A 16,260-nucleotide genomic window follows, 5' to 3' on the forward strand; every position below is an offset into this window, starting at 1 on the left:
TCACAGAGCTGAGTGAGTACTAGGCCTCAAAGTCTTCGCCGTCATCATAGATTCGCTTTGAAGTCAATAACTTTCTCCTTTTAGCTGTTGAGGTAGTCCTGCCCTGAGTCCTTCCATCCTCGTCCTCCAGATTCTGAGTAACTCTGTCCCAGTCCCATATTGAGCAAGGTAGACCTGTGAACTGCACTATGGTTGAAGAACAAATAGAGAACTGGAGTATTTTGTGTAGATCTGTATTTGGCAACTAAAGTGGCTGGTCTGTACTGAGGAACCGGAAAAAAAGAGTGGACCCTACAGGTAAATTTCACTAAGTTTGAAAGACCAATCATGTTCAGGAAAACATGATCACCCATCACCCCCCAAACATTGGAAACAAGGTTAGACAGTTGTTGAACTCCTTCTCTTACTGTCTACCACAACATACATCAGTCACATCACTCACAGATTCACAATCACTCAATATATCACCACTCATTGGTACAATAGTTACTTAGTAGTTACCTCTTCTATTCCAAGCAATATTGGACAAAATATCTCCTCTCTGATGCTATCAACACATTGGAATTTGGCATTGGCACTGACACTTGTTTCATAAATGATCTTCTAGGGTAGCTCAGCTAGGTGATGTAAAAAAGTAGGAAAGGTAATGGCATGTGAGGTAGGAAGGCATTTTTCAAATGTCCATAGGGGAATATGAGTAGGGGGGCTAATTCACTGCACACTGGTCCAACTCCAATCCAGGTATATATGTGACTATAAAGTGGTTTGGCAACATAAATCTGACACAAACATAATGTCCCACTCACAGTTATTTTATTTTACAAAGAAAGAAATAAAAAAAGAAGTTCAATGAGAAATATTTAAGAAAGTTCAATGGTGGTTCTGGCATACTCAGTCAGGGTAGAAAAGTTTGCCCTCAGACTCTGGTGGTTCACCTAGAAGTTGGTCAGCTAACATACACTAATCATCCTCTTCCTCCTTCTGTGGTGTTTCAAGAAGTGTGTATTTAGGTGGTATAAAATGCTGGTTCATTTTGATCATGGTTAATTTCTCCATGATTTGAGGTGAGAGACTGGTCCTTCTCACTGTAATAACCGCACCAGTTGCACTAAACACATGTTCAGCAGACATGCGGGCTACAGGACATGCCAGAACTTTATTGCCAGCCTGCGAGCTCTAGCCATTGGCACATCTTCCCATAGCAATACAACACTGGATTTTAATCCACATACACCTCTTTCAGGTCATCCAGATACTCCTGGAACATCCTCTGAATGGTCATTGGTGCTGCCACTTGCTTGACTGCTTTTACCTTCACCTCTGCACTGGACTTAGGACCTTTCACTTGAAACCAATCAAATGCAGAGGTTGGGTCTGATTCTTCTGTTGCTGTTGCCTTCGGTTTTCTTGTTGGTAGGGTTGTCAGATGTGAGACAAGACTGTCCTCTCTGGAAGTTGAAGGTGGCACCCCAGAACTGCAGAGTGGGACAACAATTCTTCTTCCAGTTCTCCTGCTTGTTCAACAGTCAACCTCTTGCATTGTGAAACATCCCCTTCAGAAAGAGGAATGAAAGTGGGAAGAATTTGTTTGTAGCGTGGATCAAGTATGGTGGCACAGATGTACTTTTTGGGCGAGATAATGTTTGGAAGAGATAATGTCATTTTGCAGCCTTGTATCACAAGTCAACTGATATCTTAGGCTCTCAACCGAGGCATGCTCTTCTGGGATTTTATTCACACCCAAAAATCCAAACCTTTCAGACACATTCTTTAGCGGCTCCTGTAGCAGATGTAATAACAGGATAGCTTTTCCATTGTACTGTCATCCTTGCTAACTTCCCACATGAAAACCTCTAACGGGGGCAGCATCTGTGTGAGGCATATGACTAGCCCCCATTTGTCTTCATCCATGTTAACAGCATTCCCAATTGCATTCCTGTTGAATGACATGGTCATTTAAATATTTGTACTGCTCAAACAGATTTTTCAACATATCGTAGGTTGAATTCCAGCATGTTGGTACTTCCTGTATCAGGGTTTTAACTAGTGCTCTGGTACCATCCTGAAAAATCCTCAACTGTTTCAGGGCTTTAAACGAATGACTGAAATTATTGCAGATATGTCTAAAGGTGGTCAGTATTTTGCTGACTATGGGGCCAGTTACAAGTCTGGAGAGTCCACAGTGGCAGTCAGACTGCCTCTGCTGTGTCAGCCTGACCACCACATTACACTCGCCAACCTACCGACATCCCTGCAAGGATCCAAGATCCAGATGGGCTGACGGTGGTCCTGGTTGTAATCAGTCAGGGCGGCAATGAACTCAGCGCTGCCCTGCTGATTACAACCTTGTTCTCCGGCAACCCTTTCATGGTGGTTTCACCACCATAAAAAGGCTGGTGGAGAACAAGTGCAGTCCCCATGTCCAGCCCCATTACTGTGCAGATATTATGCATTTCAATGGTGCTGGTAAACTCTGCATGCAACAGCATTGCTGCTGGCTCAAGTATGAGCCGGGAACAATGCTGCTACAACGTTTCTACTGACCGGGGGAAACCTTGGTTTACAACGGTCAGCCCAGTTGGAACATTGTAATAGGATTGGTGGGGAGACCGCCAGCACCAAAGTGGTCTCCTCATCTGGAGTTTGGTGGATGGATGTTTCCATCTGGCAAACTCCTAATGACCCCCCTAGTCTTCTTTTTTAAGAAAGTTTTGCGCAACCAGGTTGCTGCAGTGTGCCCTGAAGTAGCCCCTGTCTGCCATGGACTTGACTATGTTACTGCCATTTTCCATGGCAACAAATCCAATTTGAAGACATATGGGTCACAGCCATTCACGCACCTTGCTATTAAATTCCTCCAAGATGTTTCAAGCTGTGTGTGATTTCTCCAAGGTGAGCATGGATACTGTTGCATGCCACTGAACACTCTTAACAATTTCTTCTGGTCCAAGACCATTAGGTAGCTTTTGCTTTACACCAAAAAAGAGATCCAGTGTACAGTGATGCACATGTAAGCCTGGCAACTGGTCCACATTTCTGTTGTCAGGTGGAGAGTGTGGACAAACCTTGCTGCAAAGATTGTCCAACCAATTGCAGTACATTGTGATGCAGCACTGAAATAGCAACTACAGCAAAATAGTGCAGGAAGCTGGCCTAGTGTGTGGTGAATGCCTATGATATTATCACCTTATACCAGATCCAGGTATCCCATTATTAGTGAAGTGTAGGCATTGTCTAGAAGCCAGGCTCTCTAGAGGTAGCTGTGAATGAGCAGCCACAACTTATCTAGGAGACAGGCAACACTTATAAAATAAAAAAAAGAGAAAAAAATGTTGCAGAGCAGAGTCCTCACTGCAGCTGCAGATTGTCGCTTGTCACTCAGATGCTCCCAGAGGCCTCTGTCCACCTTGGATTTAAGATGGCAGAATCAAGGAGCCATCTGGAGGAGTTCTGGGCACCACCCCTGCGGTGGTGATGGACAGGGAAGTGGACACTCCCCTTTCCATTGTCCAGTTTCACACCAGAGCAGGGACAGGAGGTCCCTGAACTGGTGCAGATGGGTTTATGCAAAGGGGGCACCAAATGTTCCCATTCAAAGAATACCAGTGGCTTGTGGAGGCTACCTCTCCCAAGCCATGTAAAACCCATTTCCAAAGGGAGAGGTTGTTACCCCCCTATCCCACTAGAAATCCTTTGTTCTGCCTTCCTGGGCTTGAGCTGGTCAAGCAGCAGGAGGGCGGAAACCTGTCTGAGTGGTGGCAGCAGCCTTGGCTGCCTGGAAAACCTCAGACGTCTGGCAGGAGCAATGCTGGGGGTCCTCTAAGGATCCCCGGGAGTGCATTCAATCATACAACCAATACTGGCACCAGTATTGGAGTATGATTTTGTCATTCTGATACCAAACTTGCCCAGGTCGGGAGTTACCATTATGTAGCTGGACACAGACACATAAAATAGCGTCCACGCACTCACGAAGTCCAGGAAAATAGAGCTGAAGTTTGTTGGGGCACCTCTGCTCATGCAGGGGTGCCCTCACACACATGTACCTGCACCCTGCCCTCTGTGCTAGGAGAGCCCACCAGAGGGGTAGCTTACAGTGATCTTGTGCAGTGACCTGTAGTGAAAAGGGTGCATCAACCCTTTCATGCAGGCTGCAATGTCAAGCCTGCAGACACACTTTGCGTGGGTTTCCCAGGCTGGAATAATTCATGCTGCAGCCCATGGGGGACCCCTGGTGCCCCAATGCCCTGGGTACCTTGGTACCATATACTAGGGACTTATAAGTGGGCACCAGTATGCTTAATGCACCTTCACTGGGGTCCTCATTAGCAGGGTCTCTCTGGACACAGTCAAAGCCTACTGACAACAGGCATAAAGTTGGTTAACCATGCCAAGAATAGGCTGCTGATCTACAAATAGGTCCCACATGGAACCTTCCTTTTCAGGCATATGGCTGCCATAGACTTGAAGAATCCCACTCTTTCCTCAAAAGAAAAAGCTGACTTCTGTTGTACAAACGTGCTATTGGGTGGTTGCAGTTGTAGGTCCCCTCCTGCAGTAACATGCCCATAATTGTAGCCTGGATTTTCCTCTTTTGTGGGTCCACTGACGCAGGTGACATTTGAGATGCAGGTGGTGGCAGACTCAATGTGCATTGTGGTGCAGTCACCATATGCCATGGTGTCTCCATCTGACTCTGAGGCTTTCCTGTGCCCTTGCAGGCTTGCTGGGACAGGGCTGCTTTGCTTGAGGATGTCATCCTCTTCTTCCTCACTTTCCACCATGATTTGACCAGTTGTAACTGATGTTTCCTGGCTCTCCTCACCTTCATCACAGTGACCACGTTCAGCAGTTTTTCTTATGGGGCTCCTCTCACTGGATTGCGTGGTGTTTTTTCACATGGGTTATCTGGCCTGCAGTAGCATAATGTGAACCAGGCTTACCTTGACCAACACTTGCATGGCAAATGGAGCATATCACAATGCTCTCTTCCTGTTTGTTAGTTGAAACAAAGTCCCAATCTGGGGGGAAGTACTTTCTTCTTGGGCCACTGCCAATCTCTGAAAAAGAACTGTGTATAGGTGGGTGTGTCAATTGCCTCTCTGCAGTGCATACTTCTAATGAGGTATGGGTTGATGCAGGTCTCTGCTGGGGCCTGACAAATATGGGAACTGGTGGTGCTGCCTGTGCCACATCCCGCAGGGAAGGTTGGATAGTAATGTCAGACTCCTCCGTTACAGCTTCCACAAATACTGGCTTGTCATGATCATCCTCCTCATCCTCACCCCCCTTCCATGTTTCTAAAGCTTTCTGGAACTTTTACTTTCCATTGCCTCCCCTTGTGTCTCCCAAACTCTGCCAGGGTCCACTCCATGTCCCTATCATCGTCCTCAGAAGTGGTGCTTGAAGAAGATGGTGGAGTAGTACCCTCCCTTTTTCGTGCTAGAGATATGGGACCCATTGAAAAGAAGAGGTTCTTGCTTCGCAGGAAGCTCAACCTCCACATCTGCTTCAACTTTGGGAAGATCTACTATTGCTGGCTGCTGCTGATGTCCACTCTGCTCTGTTTGCTGAAATGATTGAGTACTAGGGCAAATCCAGTTGTGCCACTTTGTAAATATGGCGCTTGGGAAATGCCACCTTTATGGCACATTTGTGTTGTAATAAATGCCACAGATGTGGCGCAAGGTGGTGCTAGGGGCTGATAAGTATGTCCATAAGTTGGCAGTGGCACTGAGATGCACAAGCAGAAGAGTTTGGAGGGCAGAAGTACTGTACGGCCTTCTCTTTGGCAGTGCTGTGGGTGATGAGAGGTCTTTTCTTTTGTGCACCTAAAAGCAACCAAACAAGAAAAACATGTAGTTAGTGAAATGTGGCATTGTTGCAGGTTGAAATAGTACAGATAAATGCAATCTTAGTCCAGTTGGTTACTTATGTAATAAATATTAATGTAATGAAACATTTTAATGTCAAACCACATCACCACACCACCACACCATAAAATTGCAATTCAAATCAGGCAGCACAACATGCAGATATAGCTTTTTGTGAAATCTTCATCTCTTTTTAAGGGGACACCTTGGGTAGTCAAAGAGAGGTCTATGGGTAAATGGAATAATCTTTTTAAAAAACCATGGTGACAAAGTGGCCCAAGTTAAATGGGATAATCATTAAATCAATTAATTAGCTTGCTGATTTGTCTGCAGTGTTTGGCAGCCAGAGTGTCCAGGAGGAAATGAAATTATTGCACAGCTAAGGAAACTGAATGCTGTAGTGCGACTGTGCGTCTTTTGGTGGATGGATGGAGGAATGAATGTGGATGGATGGATCAAGGCAAAATGTACAATTAAATAAAATTAAAATAAGAATTAAAAATGTGAAAACATTAAAAAACAAAAGTTTAAATAACAATAAAAACAAGACATTTAAAAAAAAATCAAATGAAAAAAAAAAAAAAAGAAATTTAAAATAACAATGAAAATAAACTGAAATAAAATATAAAATTACAATGAAAAAAATAAATAAACAATTGCATTAAAAAATAATAGAACAATAATTAAACTAAAATACAAAAATAGAAAAAAAAAAAAAAGACATTTAAAAGAAATTATCAATAATTAAAGATGGTAGTAAACCCAGGACCCGGCGTAGTGACAAACTGAGGAGGCCGCGTGGCCTACAGCAGCACATAGCGGCAGAGACAAATAGCGCCAGGCCTACAGGTTCAGAGACAGGGGAGTGAGGTACAGCGATTTGATGGAGACAGGGCTACCTCTGTGCCGGAGGGATGCTGGTGCTGCGAGTGGCCCTTCAGGTTAGTGGCCTGACAGTACGATGAGACAGCAGCAGTGGCATGGTGGACGTTCCCTGCTAAATGGAGCCATATAGAACTTGCCACGTGAGGCCCAAAGCCCAGCGCTGTAGATCCTTGATCGGGATGCAGTGGGAGTCGGGCCACCAGTGTCCACCAGTGTGGTGATCTTCTGCATAGATTAGTGACTGACAAGTGTGGCATTGGGGGTACGGTGCCGGACCAAGCAAGCAGTGAGTGGCCTCAGGAGGGGGGTCCGCCCTCTACAAGAGCAATCAAGGAGTGCTGATCTCCCCTCCGTGGCTCATCGCTTTTAAATTTAGGTTCCCTCTGGCCACCAAGGAGGCCAGCGCGTTAATAGAGGGGCCTCAGAAGAGTCCAGCGTCTATCGGTATGGATTAGAAGTAAGCAAGACAAGCAGTGAGCTGAAGTCAGGACATTATTCCTATTAACTAAGCAAGCAATAAGCTGATGCTGATCTGGTGCTGAGACGCGAAGAGGGCCCACTAGGCGCGAGATAAGGCTTAATCTGGCACTTCAAGTAAATGCCATTATCTCGGTGTGAAGCAGCCTGGAACCTGCAGACAGCCAAGACTAAGTTTTTGGACAAACTGTATGCTGTGGATAGGGTTGGCTATGCATGGGAGAGCCTAAACACAGCATGCACACGATAGCCTGCTGAGAAGCGGAATCCCCAGCGGGATTGGTGAGGGCCAAGAGAAGAGAGGGGTCCCATATTCCTTCAGAGTTCCTCACCATTGGTGTGGGCATGCCAGTGACTCTCTCATTCATGTAATACATTGTCACTCATCGAGACAAAACCATAATTGTCCACCTGAGAGGTTAGCACTAACTCCATTAAAGGGGCCCAGGAGAGTGTGCCTCCCATATTGCGCTCACTTGTAGGGATGGTGGTCAACGTCTGCAATATGGGGAAAACAGACAAGCACCAATCATGCCTTACTTTCCAGGCATGGAGATCTGCTCACCCTTCCCAGCATGCACATCTGACTCAGAAGAGGACGTGCCTGCCCAGCCTTTCCTCTTATAGACTACGCTGCTGGAGATACATAAAAGTTTGCAGTACATCAATAGTAAAATTGACACCCTCAATCTAAGAATGGACACCATGGCGACAATATTTGATAACCAAATTCAAAAAAAGGAAGGGGGGCTGAGCCAAAAAAGATCCAGTTTTCTGGCTCTATACAATTATCAATTAACATAAGAAGGGGATACTATTCATAACCTAGAGCGTCTTAAAAGGTTGCACTGGCACCAGGTCAAAAGAGGGAAATCACTGCCTTAATTTTAGGTGCCCTCACACACTCTGTCAAAAGGTGTCATGCTTCATCATAGGCTGTTCCTCGTAGGAACGGCAGTCTTTTGCTGTAAGCTTTTGCTGAATGCCATTTTGTGAAGCCTAGAAGTGTGAGGGTATCCTAAAAATATGAGGCCAAATATACAATGTTAAGTGTCATTGAGCGAAAATAGTGAATGGTTAAAACCATCTAGGAGTTTACCAAAATCTATTAATTTAATTATAAGGTACTCCTATTGGGATTAAAAAGCTACCAGAACAGAGGCATTATAGACTATTCTGGGAATGAACCCTGGTAGTCATAAAAATCAAAAGTGAATAAAAGCAGAGGTTTTTCACACCCACCAATCCAGAAAAGTCAGATCCACAGCACTTCTTCAGGACCACAAATTACTCATAGTTCCCTAAATGGGAGGGTGTCAGCTAGGTGGTGTTTAAATAGCTACCACTGTAAAACTTAACAAATGACCTCTTCCGTTGTGCAGTCTAGAAAGTAAGTAAATACCATAGTACCCCTAGGTATATGAAAATATCTGACATGAATGTCAGTCCTGCAAGTATCAGTGCCTCACAGGGCGGAGGCAGAGGGTAGTGTGCTGCTCACTGAAAGTTGAAGAGCATCGCATACAGACGACCTACCCAGCCATCTGTGTGCCTGATGCACAGTGCTGGCTAGGTCGCCTGCATGCAATACTCTTCAATTTTTAGTGAGCAGCACCCTATATAACCACCAACTAGCTGACATCTTGAGTTTATGGAGGTGCACCCCACTTTTCATAAATCTGCCCCTTACCACGTACCCTGTCTGACCCCTCACCAGTACTACTGGAACTAACGATCCCCAAACATACACAGCTGCAGTTTCGGTTGCAACTTCAGCCTATGGAGCTGCTAGGCCCTGTGTTTAGAAGTGGACTGTACAAAGCAATGACCCAATACTCTGATGAAAACACAGGATCAGCAGAAAGAATGGAAACCTTATGGTAAGCATTCAAAGTAACCATACGGGGCATCTATTGGCCTCCAAGCTGGGATCTTACAAACCATTAGATCTCAATTAAGTGCCTTAGAGGATACATTACAATGCCTGTAGTGACATACAAATGGCAACCTATCATTGCCACACTTTCAACCATTAGCAAACAAATCACTGAGTACTATAAAACAAATGCACAGAGACAAAACATCTTTCGGGACGGTGGGTGGCTATAGCATATGGGGAGGGAGGCCTCCTGAGCCACAATCTAGCACAAACTATTAAAAAGCCATAGGCACCACACTATATAGTGAGCATAACAACACAGGAAGGGGAAAAAGCCCATGACAGCCCGACTATTCTCAGATGCTTTGTGGACTTTTATGCAAACATGTATAATGCCCGAGAGTCCGCAACTGAAGCGGAGATTGCAGAACACTTTGAGGATATAGCATTAACAAGGCTTTCACCAGGGCAGAGGGAATTTCTAAAGTAAACTATCACTATAGTGAAGATCAAGGAGGCCATACAAAAGCTGCCTAATGCGAAGGCAACAGACGTGGTTCGCCTCCCGAGTGAATTTTATAAAGAAGACAAAAATATACTGGCCCCTTCCCTGCTTGTGATGTACACCGTGGCCTATAAGAACCAGACCATGGCTGTCTCCCTGCATGAGGTTCTAATAATTGCATGGTTGAAGGCTTATAAGCCAACAGACATATGTGAATCTTACCGCCCACTGTCATTGATCAACACGGATTCTAAGATATTGGCAAAGATACTAGCAATGCAGTTGCAGCTCGTTCTAGACATGTTAATCCTGCCAGACCAAGCAGGTTTTATACTGGTGTTGTCCACAACTCACAGTCTGCGAACACTGTTTGCAGTCCTTCATCAATTAAATCCTTTGATGCAAGTTCCGGCAGTCTAACTCAATGCCGCGAAAGCATTCAGTTCTATACACCTGATATATATGCTCACAGTGCTGAACCGCATGGGCATGTCACAAGCATTTTTACCCTGGATTAGACTACTGTACACCAGCCAAGTAGCGCAGGTGTGCATAATTGGTGTGACATCAGACCAACTTACAAGACATCGGGGGACCCACCAGGGATGACCCCTATCACCATTATTATTTGCGCTAGCACTGGAACCCCTGGCATGTTTAGTAAAAAATAAAACACAAGCAGACTACGCTGTGCTCTTGTCGGCACCCCCTTATCATATCTCTGTACACCGATGATATTGTGCTGTATGAACGGGACCCTGAAAAGCAATTATTCAATTAATTAGGAAATATGAATTAATTGGGCCAAATCCATTATCGCACCACTGACACCCACCACGAGACCCTGTATGGTGGAATACCCACTGGCCTGGAGAGAAGAGCCAGTTAAATACTTGGGCATCTGGATGCACATGATTTATTACAGTGGATGACATTGTTAAAAAATATTCTTTAAAAACTGGCCAAAATAAATATTTCATAAATGAAGAACAAATAAAGTTAATTGTGTTATTAACATAAAAATTAAAAACAGCAAATATCTCTTAGTATTAAAAATACCATATGCATTAGGGTAAATTATATGGTGATGGTTTTGCTACTTTTTTTTTTATGGTTTGCCTGCCCGCTATTAGTCTGGGATCAAATCATTTGAGTGTGTTTTGAGTCCTTGATGTGTTTAAGAGTTCAGTACCACCTCCTGTCTACAGGGGCAGAGCTAAGCAATAAAATAAATACACATAATAAAAAAAAATATTGAAACGTTATGAAAATTGGCACAGACAGGTTTTAAGTCATTTTCCATCATTTGGAAGGCATTTCCTTGTGGGGACTGAAGAACGGGTGCAATCAATTCTCCACAGCGTGAGTGTGTTATCACATTCCAGTCCTCACAACGCTAGTAAAATAAACACACACACCCATATGCTATAGGCAGCACAAATATACAGCATATTATGAAATAATGCTCACTAAGGTTCTGGTGGCAAATAAAGCGTGAAGTTGTATTGTTCATAAATCTCCTGACACGTTTTACACAAATCTGCGCAAATACAAACGGAAAGGGAATGATAACTGTCAACTGTGTCAACAACCAATATTAAATATTTTGAAAGGAGAGAAGTTGCACACAAAAAGGTATGACAAAATTGCCCCCGATTATCCATGTCCAGACCAGACACTTCGCATATCAGTAGTATAAGGGGATACCTTTCCTCATCAACTGTAAAATGACAGTTATCCCGCCCCAGAAGTGACATCACTTCCATTACTGGGACTTCCGTTGCCCCAGAGAGCCCTCCCCGGAAGTGACATGGGGTGTAGAGGTGTCACGTGGTTTATGACATCATAATGTCACGTGTTAGCCATGTGTCTGGGTCCTAGCCCCTGGGTGTTGGTCTATGGCCTGTGTAAAATGAATGGTTTGATGTTGTGCAAACAGTTTCAGATCCCAAGAGGACAGGTCTGGATGTGCCAGACATTCAGGACCAAGTGGATGTTTGGGGCTTCCATCACTGGGCCATTTGGATAGTCCAAAAAGAGGGAATGGTCAAATTATGCTTTTGTTAGTGCCAGCCTATCCATTTAGAGAGGTAAATCTAAAACACCTGTTGGCCACCAAAGGACTGGCCTCAAAGGATGAGTGGCATTGTAAATCTAAAACAGATGTGTGCCTACAGGATTTCCCTGGGGCACAGTGGAGGCTAAATTGGAAACTAGCCAAGTAATTAAAAGTTTGAAACAAAACAAAGGACTAGTATTACAAATCTAAAACAGATGTAGCCCCAAGTGTTCTGAGGACTGTCCTCAAAGGATGAATGGCATTGTAAATCTAAAACAGATGTGTGCCTACAGGATTTCCCTGGGGCAGAGTGGAGGCTAAATTAGAAACTGGCCAAGTAATTAAAAGTTTGAAACCACACAAAGGACTAGTATTGCAAATCTAAAACAGATGTAGCCCCAAGTCTTCCCAGGACTGTCCTCAAAGGATGAGTGGCATTGTAAATCTAAAACAGATATGTGCCTAGAGGATTTCCCTGGGCTACAGTGGAGGCTAAATTATAAAATAACTTAGAAACTGGTCAAGCAATTAAAAGTTTGAAACAAAACAAAGGACTAGTATTGCAAATCTAAAACAGATGTCTATTTCCAGGCCCCACCCAGCACAAAGCCTAGGCACAATTAGCATAGTGAGCCTGGTATAAGAACCCCCACCTTCACAGGCCTCATTTTTCTGAACTACATACTGAAGCTTGCGCCAAGCATCAGGACATCCTGGCTGAAAACATGAAGGGCAGAGCTCAGACTGGTGCTGCTAAACCTCTTCTACTTAAGGTCTGTAACAGTGTGGTGTTTGTATATGTTCTAAGGTAGTTTATCATTGCTATTAGCCCCAACCGGTTTAACTATACATAGCAGAGTAAGATTAAAATGTTTTTAAAATGATATTAATGTATGTTGGAGATTGTCAGTGGTAAGCTGGTGGCTGCAATGTTTAATTTGTGCATAATGGTCCTGGGGTTATATATTTGCATGTATTTTGAGGGGCTGTACTTATCTTGTGGGGTGGTGGCTAGGCTTAATTTGTACTTACTGGTTCTGGGGGCTGTGTTTTTGTATGTATTTTGAGGGTCTGTACTAATTTTGTAGGGTGGAGACAATGTTTTATTTGTGCATACTGGTCCCGGGGTTATATATTTGCATGTATTTTGAGGGGCTGCACTTATCTTGTGGGGTGGTGGCTAGGCTTAATTTGTCATTACTGGTTCTGGGGACTGTGTTTTTGTATGTATTTTTGAGGGTCTGCACTAATTTTGTAGGGTGGAGACAATGTTTAATTTGCACATACTGGTCCTTGGGTTATATATTTGCATGTATTTTGAGGGTCTGCACTGATCTTGTGGGGTGGTGGCTAGGTTTAATTTATGGATGCTGGTTCTGGGGACTGTGTTTTTATATGTATTTTTGAGGGTCTGCACTAATTTTGTGGTGTGGGGTAATGCTTAATTTGTACCTACTGGTTCTGGGGACAGAGTTTTTGTTTGTATTTTCGATGGTCTGCACTAATCCTTTGGGGTGGAGGCAGTGCTTAATTTGTACCTACTGGCTCTGGGGAAGGTATTTTTGTATGTATTTTTGAGGGTCTGTACTTATTTTACAGGATGCAGACAAGGCTTAATTAGTACGTGCTGGTTTTGTAGTTGCGTATCTGTGTGTATTTTTGAGGCTCTGCGCTTGTTTTGGGTGTTGGAGGAATTGCTTAATCAGTACTTGTAGGTTCTGGTTTTGCGTATTTGTGTGTCTTTTTGAGGGTCTGCACGTATTTTGTTAGAGGTGTGCCCAGGCTTAATTTGTACTTGTTGGTTCTGGTATTGAGTATTTGCAGATATTTTTGAGGGTCTGCACTTGTTTTATAGGGTGGTGGCAATGCTTAATTTGTACTTGTAGGTTCTGGGACTATGTATTTGAAGATATTTTTGAGGGTCTGCATGTATTTTATAGGGGGCTAAAAGTCATGGCATTTGGTCTGGGTATTATGTGTTCACGCAATTAATTGTAGCGGTTGTGTGTTTAAGAGGAGAGCTTTGGGGTTGCATGGTTATTAACTTTAGAGCTCTGCGTTCCGAGTTTGGGTTAGCAGAGCTCTAAATTTAATAACTGTGGTCCTCAGGGCTTGCCTGTGCTCAGGGGGACCGTGGTTATTAACTTTTGCAGAGTTGTTCTCAAGAGACCGCAACGTCTCTTGAGAACAACTCTGCAAAAGTTAATAACGGCGGTCCCCAGAGGCGTCCAGCACTCTGGGGACCCTCCTTATAACATTTCAACGTTGCTCTCAAGAGACTGTGTGTTCTCTTGAGAGCAAATTTTGGCATGTAATTACGGAGGTCTCCGGGCGTTGAACGCCTCGGAGGCCTCATTATCAACAAAAACGATTAGTTCTCCGAGGCACTGCGGCCTCGGAGAACTGATTGGCTTTGTTGATAACATGGGCTCCGAGGTGTTCAGAGCCTCGGAGACCACAGTGGTTAACTTAACAAAGCCGTTCACAGAGACCACGCGATCTCTGAGAAAGGCGCCACGGAGTGTACCTACATCCTAATGCACAGCCTGCTCGAGGTGGGGGCCTGAGGGCCCACACCTCGCACGCTTGGGCCCTTGGGCCCTTGACAGTTTTTTTAATAAAAAAAAAACACGTTCTGGCCTCTGGGGTGATCCCCAGGGCCCCAGGGGGGCAAAAAACATTTTTTTATAATAAAAAAATGAGAAAAGAAAACAAAGGAAAAAAATGCAAAAAAAGACATGTGTGACACTGGGGACCCCAGAGCCTCCACGTGTTCGTTTTTTTTTTTTTTAATGAATAAAGCACCAGGTGCAAATAATAAAAATAGTAATAATAATAAAAAAAATAAAAAATCTAAAATACAATGACTATTGGGGGTATTGAGCAGTAGGCTCAGGCCCCCAGGCCCCCAACCCCCCCCCCCAAAGCCACTCACCATAGTTCAAGGGAATCTGGTGTTCAGGGTCTGCACAGTGAAAAACACACCACACATGCTGCTACCACAGGCGGCCATTTTTAAAAAAAGACTGTGTCTGGGCATTTGGAACTGGCTCAGCTTGTCTGCTCCACCCAGGAGGCGGGAGTTTAGATCAAGCTCCGCCCCGCATAGGGTTCAGAGCCTTCTTGAGCGAATGTTAAAACACGGCCTGGATCCTAGGATTCGGCTTATGGTCTTTTGTATATGTATAAATTCTAGGACTTGTAATGTTTTTTAAGTAGTGCGTTGTTATATATTGTTATAACGGGTGTAATTATATGTCAATAGAAAGGCCTCTGGATGCCTTGTAATAAGAGTAAAATAAGGTTTTGGGGTCTTTAGAATTATATAAATAATGCTATATAGAGAGAATTCTAGACTTTATATTGTACAAGGGCGCCACCCTGTGGACTTTGTTTATTAAACATTGTATAGTTTTTGAGAAAAGGTCTACAAATGGTTCTGTGTATTATACTTCCAGAACAAAGGTGCAGAACAAGATGTATCTCGAGAGATTTTTTTATTTTTTTCATTTTTTAAGTATATATATATTTTTTTTTTTTGCACATTGCTTGGTTTTATGAAAGGGTGATACATATAACGTTAAATGAGTTGTGGTAAAAGTCAATTCTGTCTCTTTTGTACATAGGCCCTCCAGGAGCTTGCGAAGTCCCCTGAGGAAATGGAGATCATGCAACAAGGAGAGTTATGGACAAAGCCCAATCTAAACAGAGTTATTGTGAGTGTTATTTTATTTATTTTACCTTTAATAGTTACCATGGTGTTTTGTGCTTGTACAGGTTATGATGCAGAACTACAGATTGCAGTTGACACTTTGCAACAGATCCTCCAGGTTCGAAACGCTCCAGGCACAGTGTCTCAGGATACCACTTATGCATGTAAATAAAGGAGTCCAGGTGTAAACACCTTGAAAATCTAAAACCCCATAAACCCTGTGTCGGTGGAGCCCCCAGAGAACATGTATAGTGTATGCATTATATTGTAAATGTAACATTTTATTTTTTTATCCCGAGGGCCCCCTTCGGGTGTGCGACTCCAGGGGTAACACCCATGAACACGGATGGGAACGTTCAAAACACTGGATGCAAGAGGAATACCCCACCCCAAGATGGTAGAGGTCTGGGACACACTGGAGAACCTCTGGGCACTTCCCCTGGGAGGTGGTGGTCATGGGAATGGTCACTCCCCTTTCCTTTGTCCAGTTTTGTGCCAGAGCAGGGCTGGGGAGATCCCTGAACCGGTGTAGACTGGCCTATGCAAGGAGGTCACCATCTGTGCCCTTCAAAGCATTTCCAGAGGCCAGGAGAGGCTACTCCTTTCAGGCCCTTCACACCTATTTCCACAGGGAGAGGGTGTAACACCCTCTTTCAGAGGAAATCCTTTGTTCTGCCTTCCTGGGACTGGGCTGCCCAGGCCCCAGGGGGTCAGAAACCTGTCTGAGGGTTGGCAGCAGCGGTAGCTGCAGAGAAAACCCTGGAAAGTTAGTTTGGCAGTACCCGGGCTCTATGCTGGAGACCCGGGGATGCATGGAATTGTCCCCCCAATACCAGAAAGGTATTGGGGTGTCAATTCTATGATCCTAGA

This window comes from Pleurodeles waltl, chromosome 1_2 (assembly GCF_031143425.1).
Source record: "Pleurodeles waltl isolate 20211129_DDA chromosome 1_2, aPleWal1.hap1.20221129, whole genome shotgun sequence".
Classification (NCBI taxonomy): Eukaryota; Metazoa; Chordata; class Amphibia; order Caudata; family Salamandridae; genus Pleurodeles; species Pleurodeles waltl.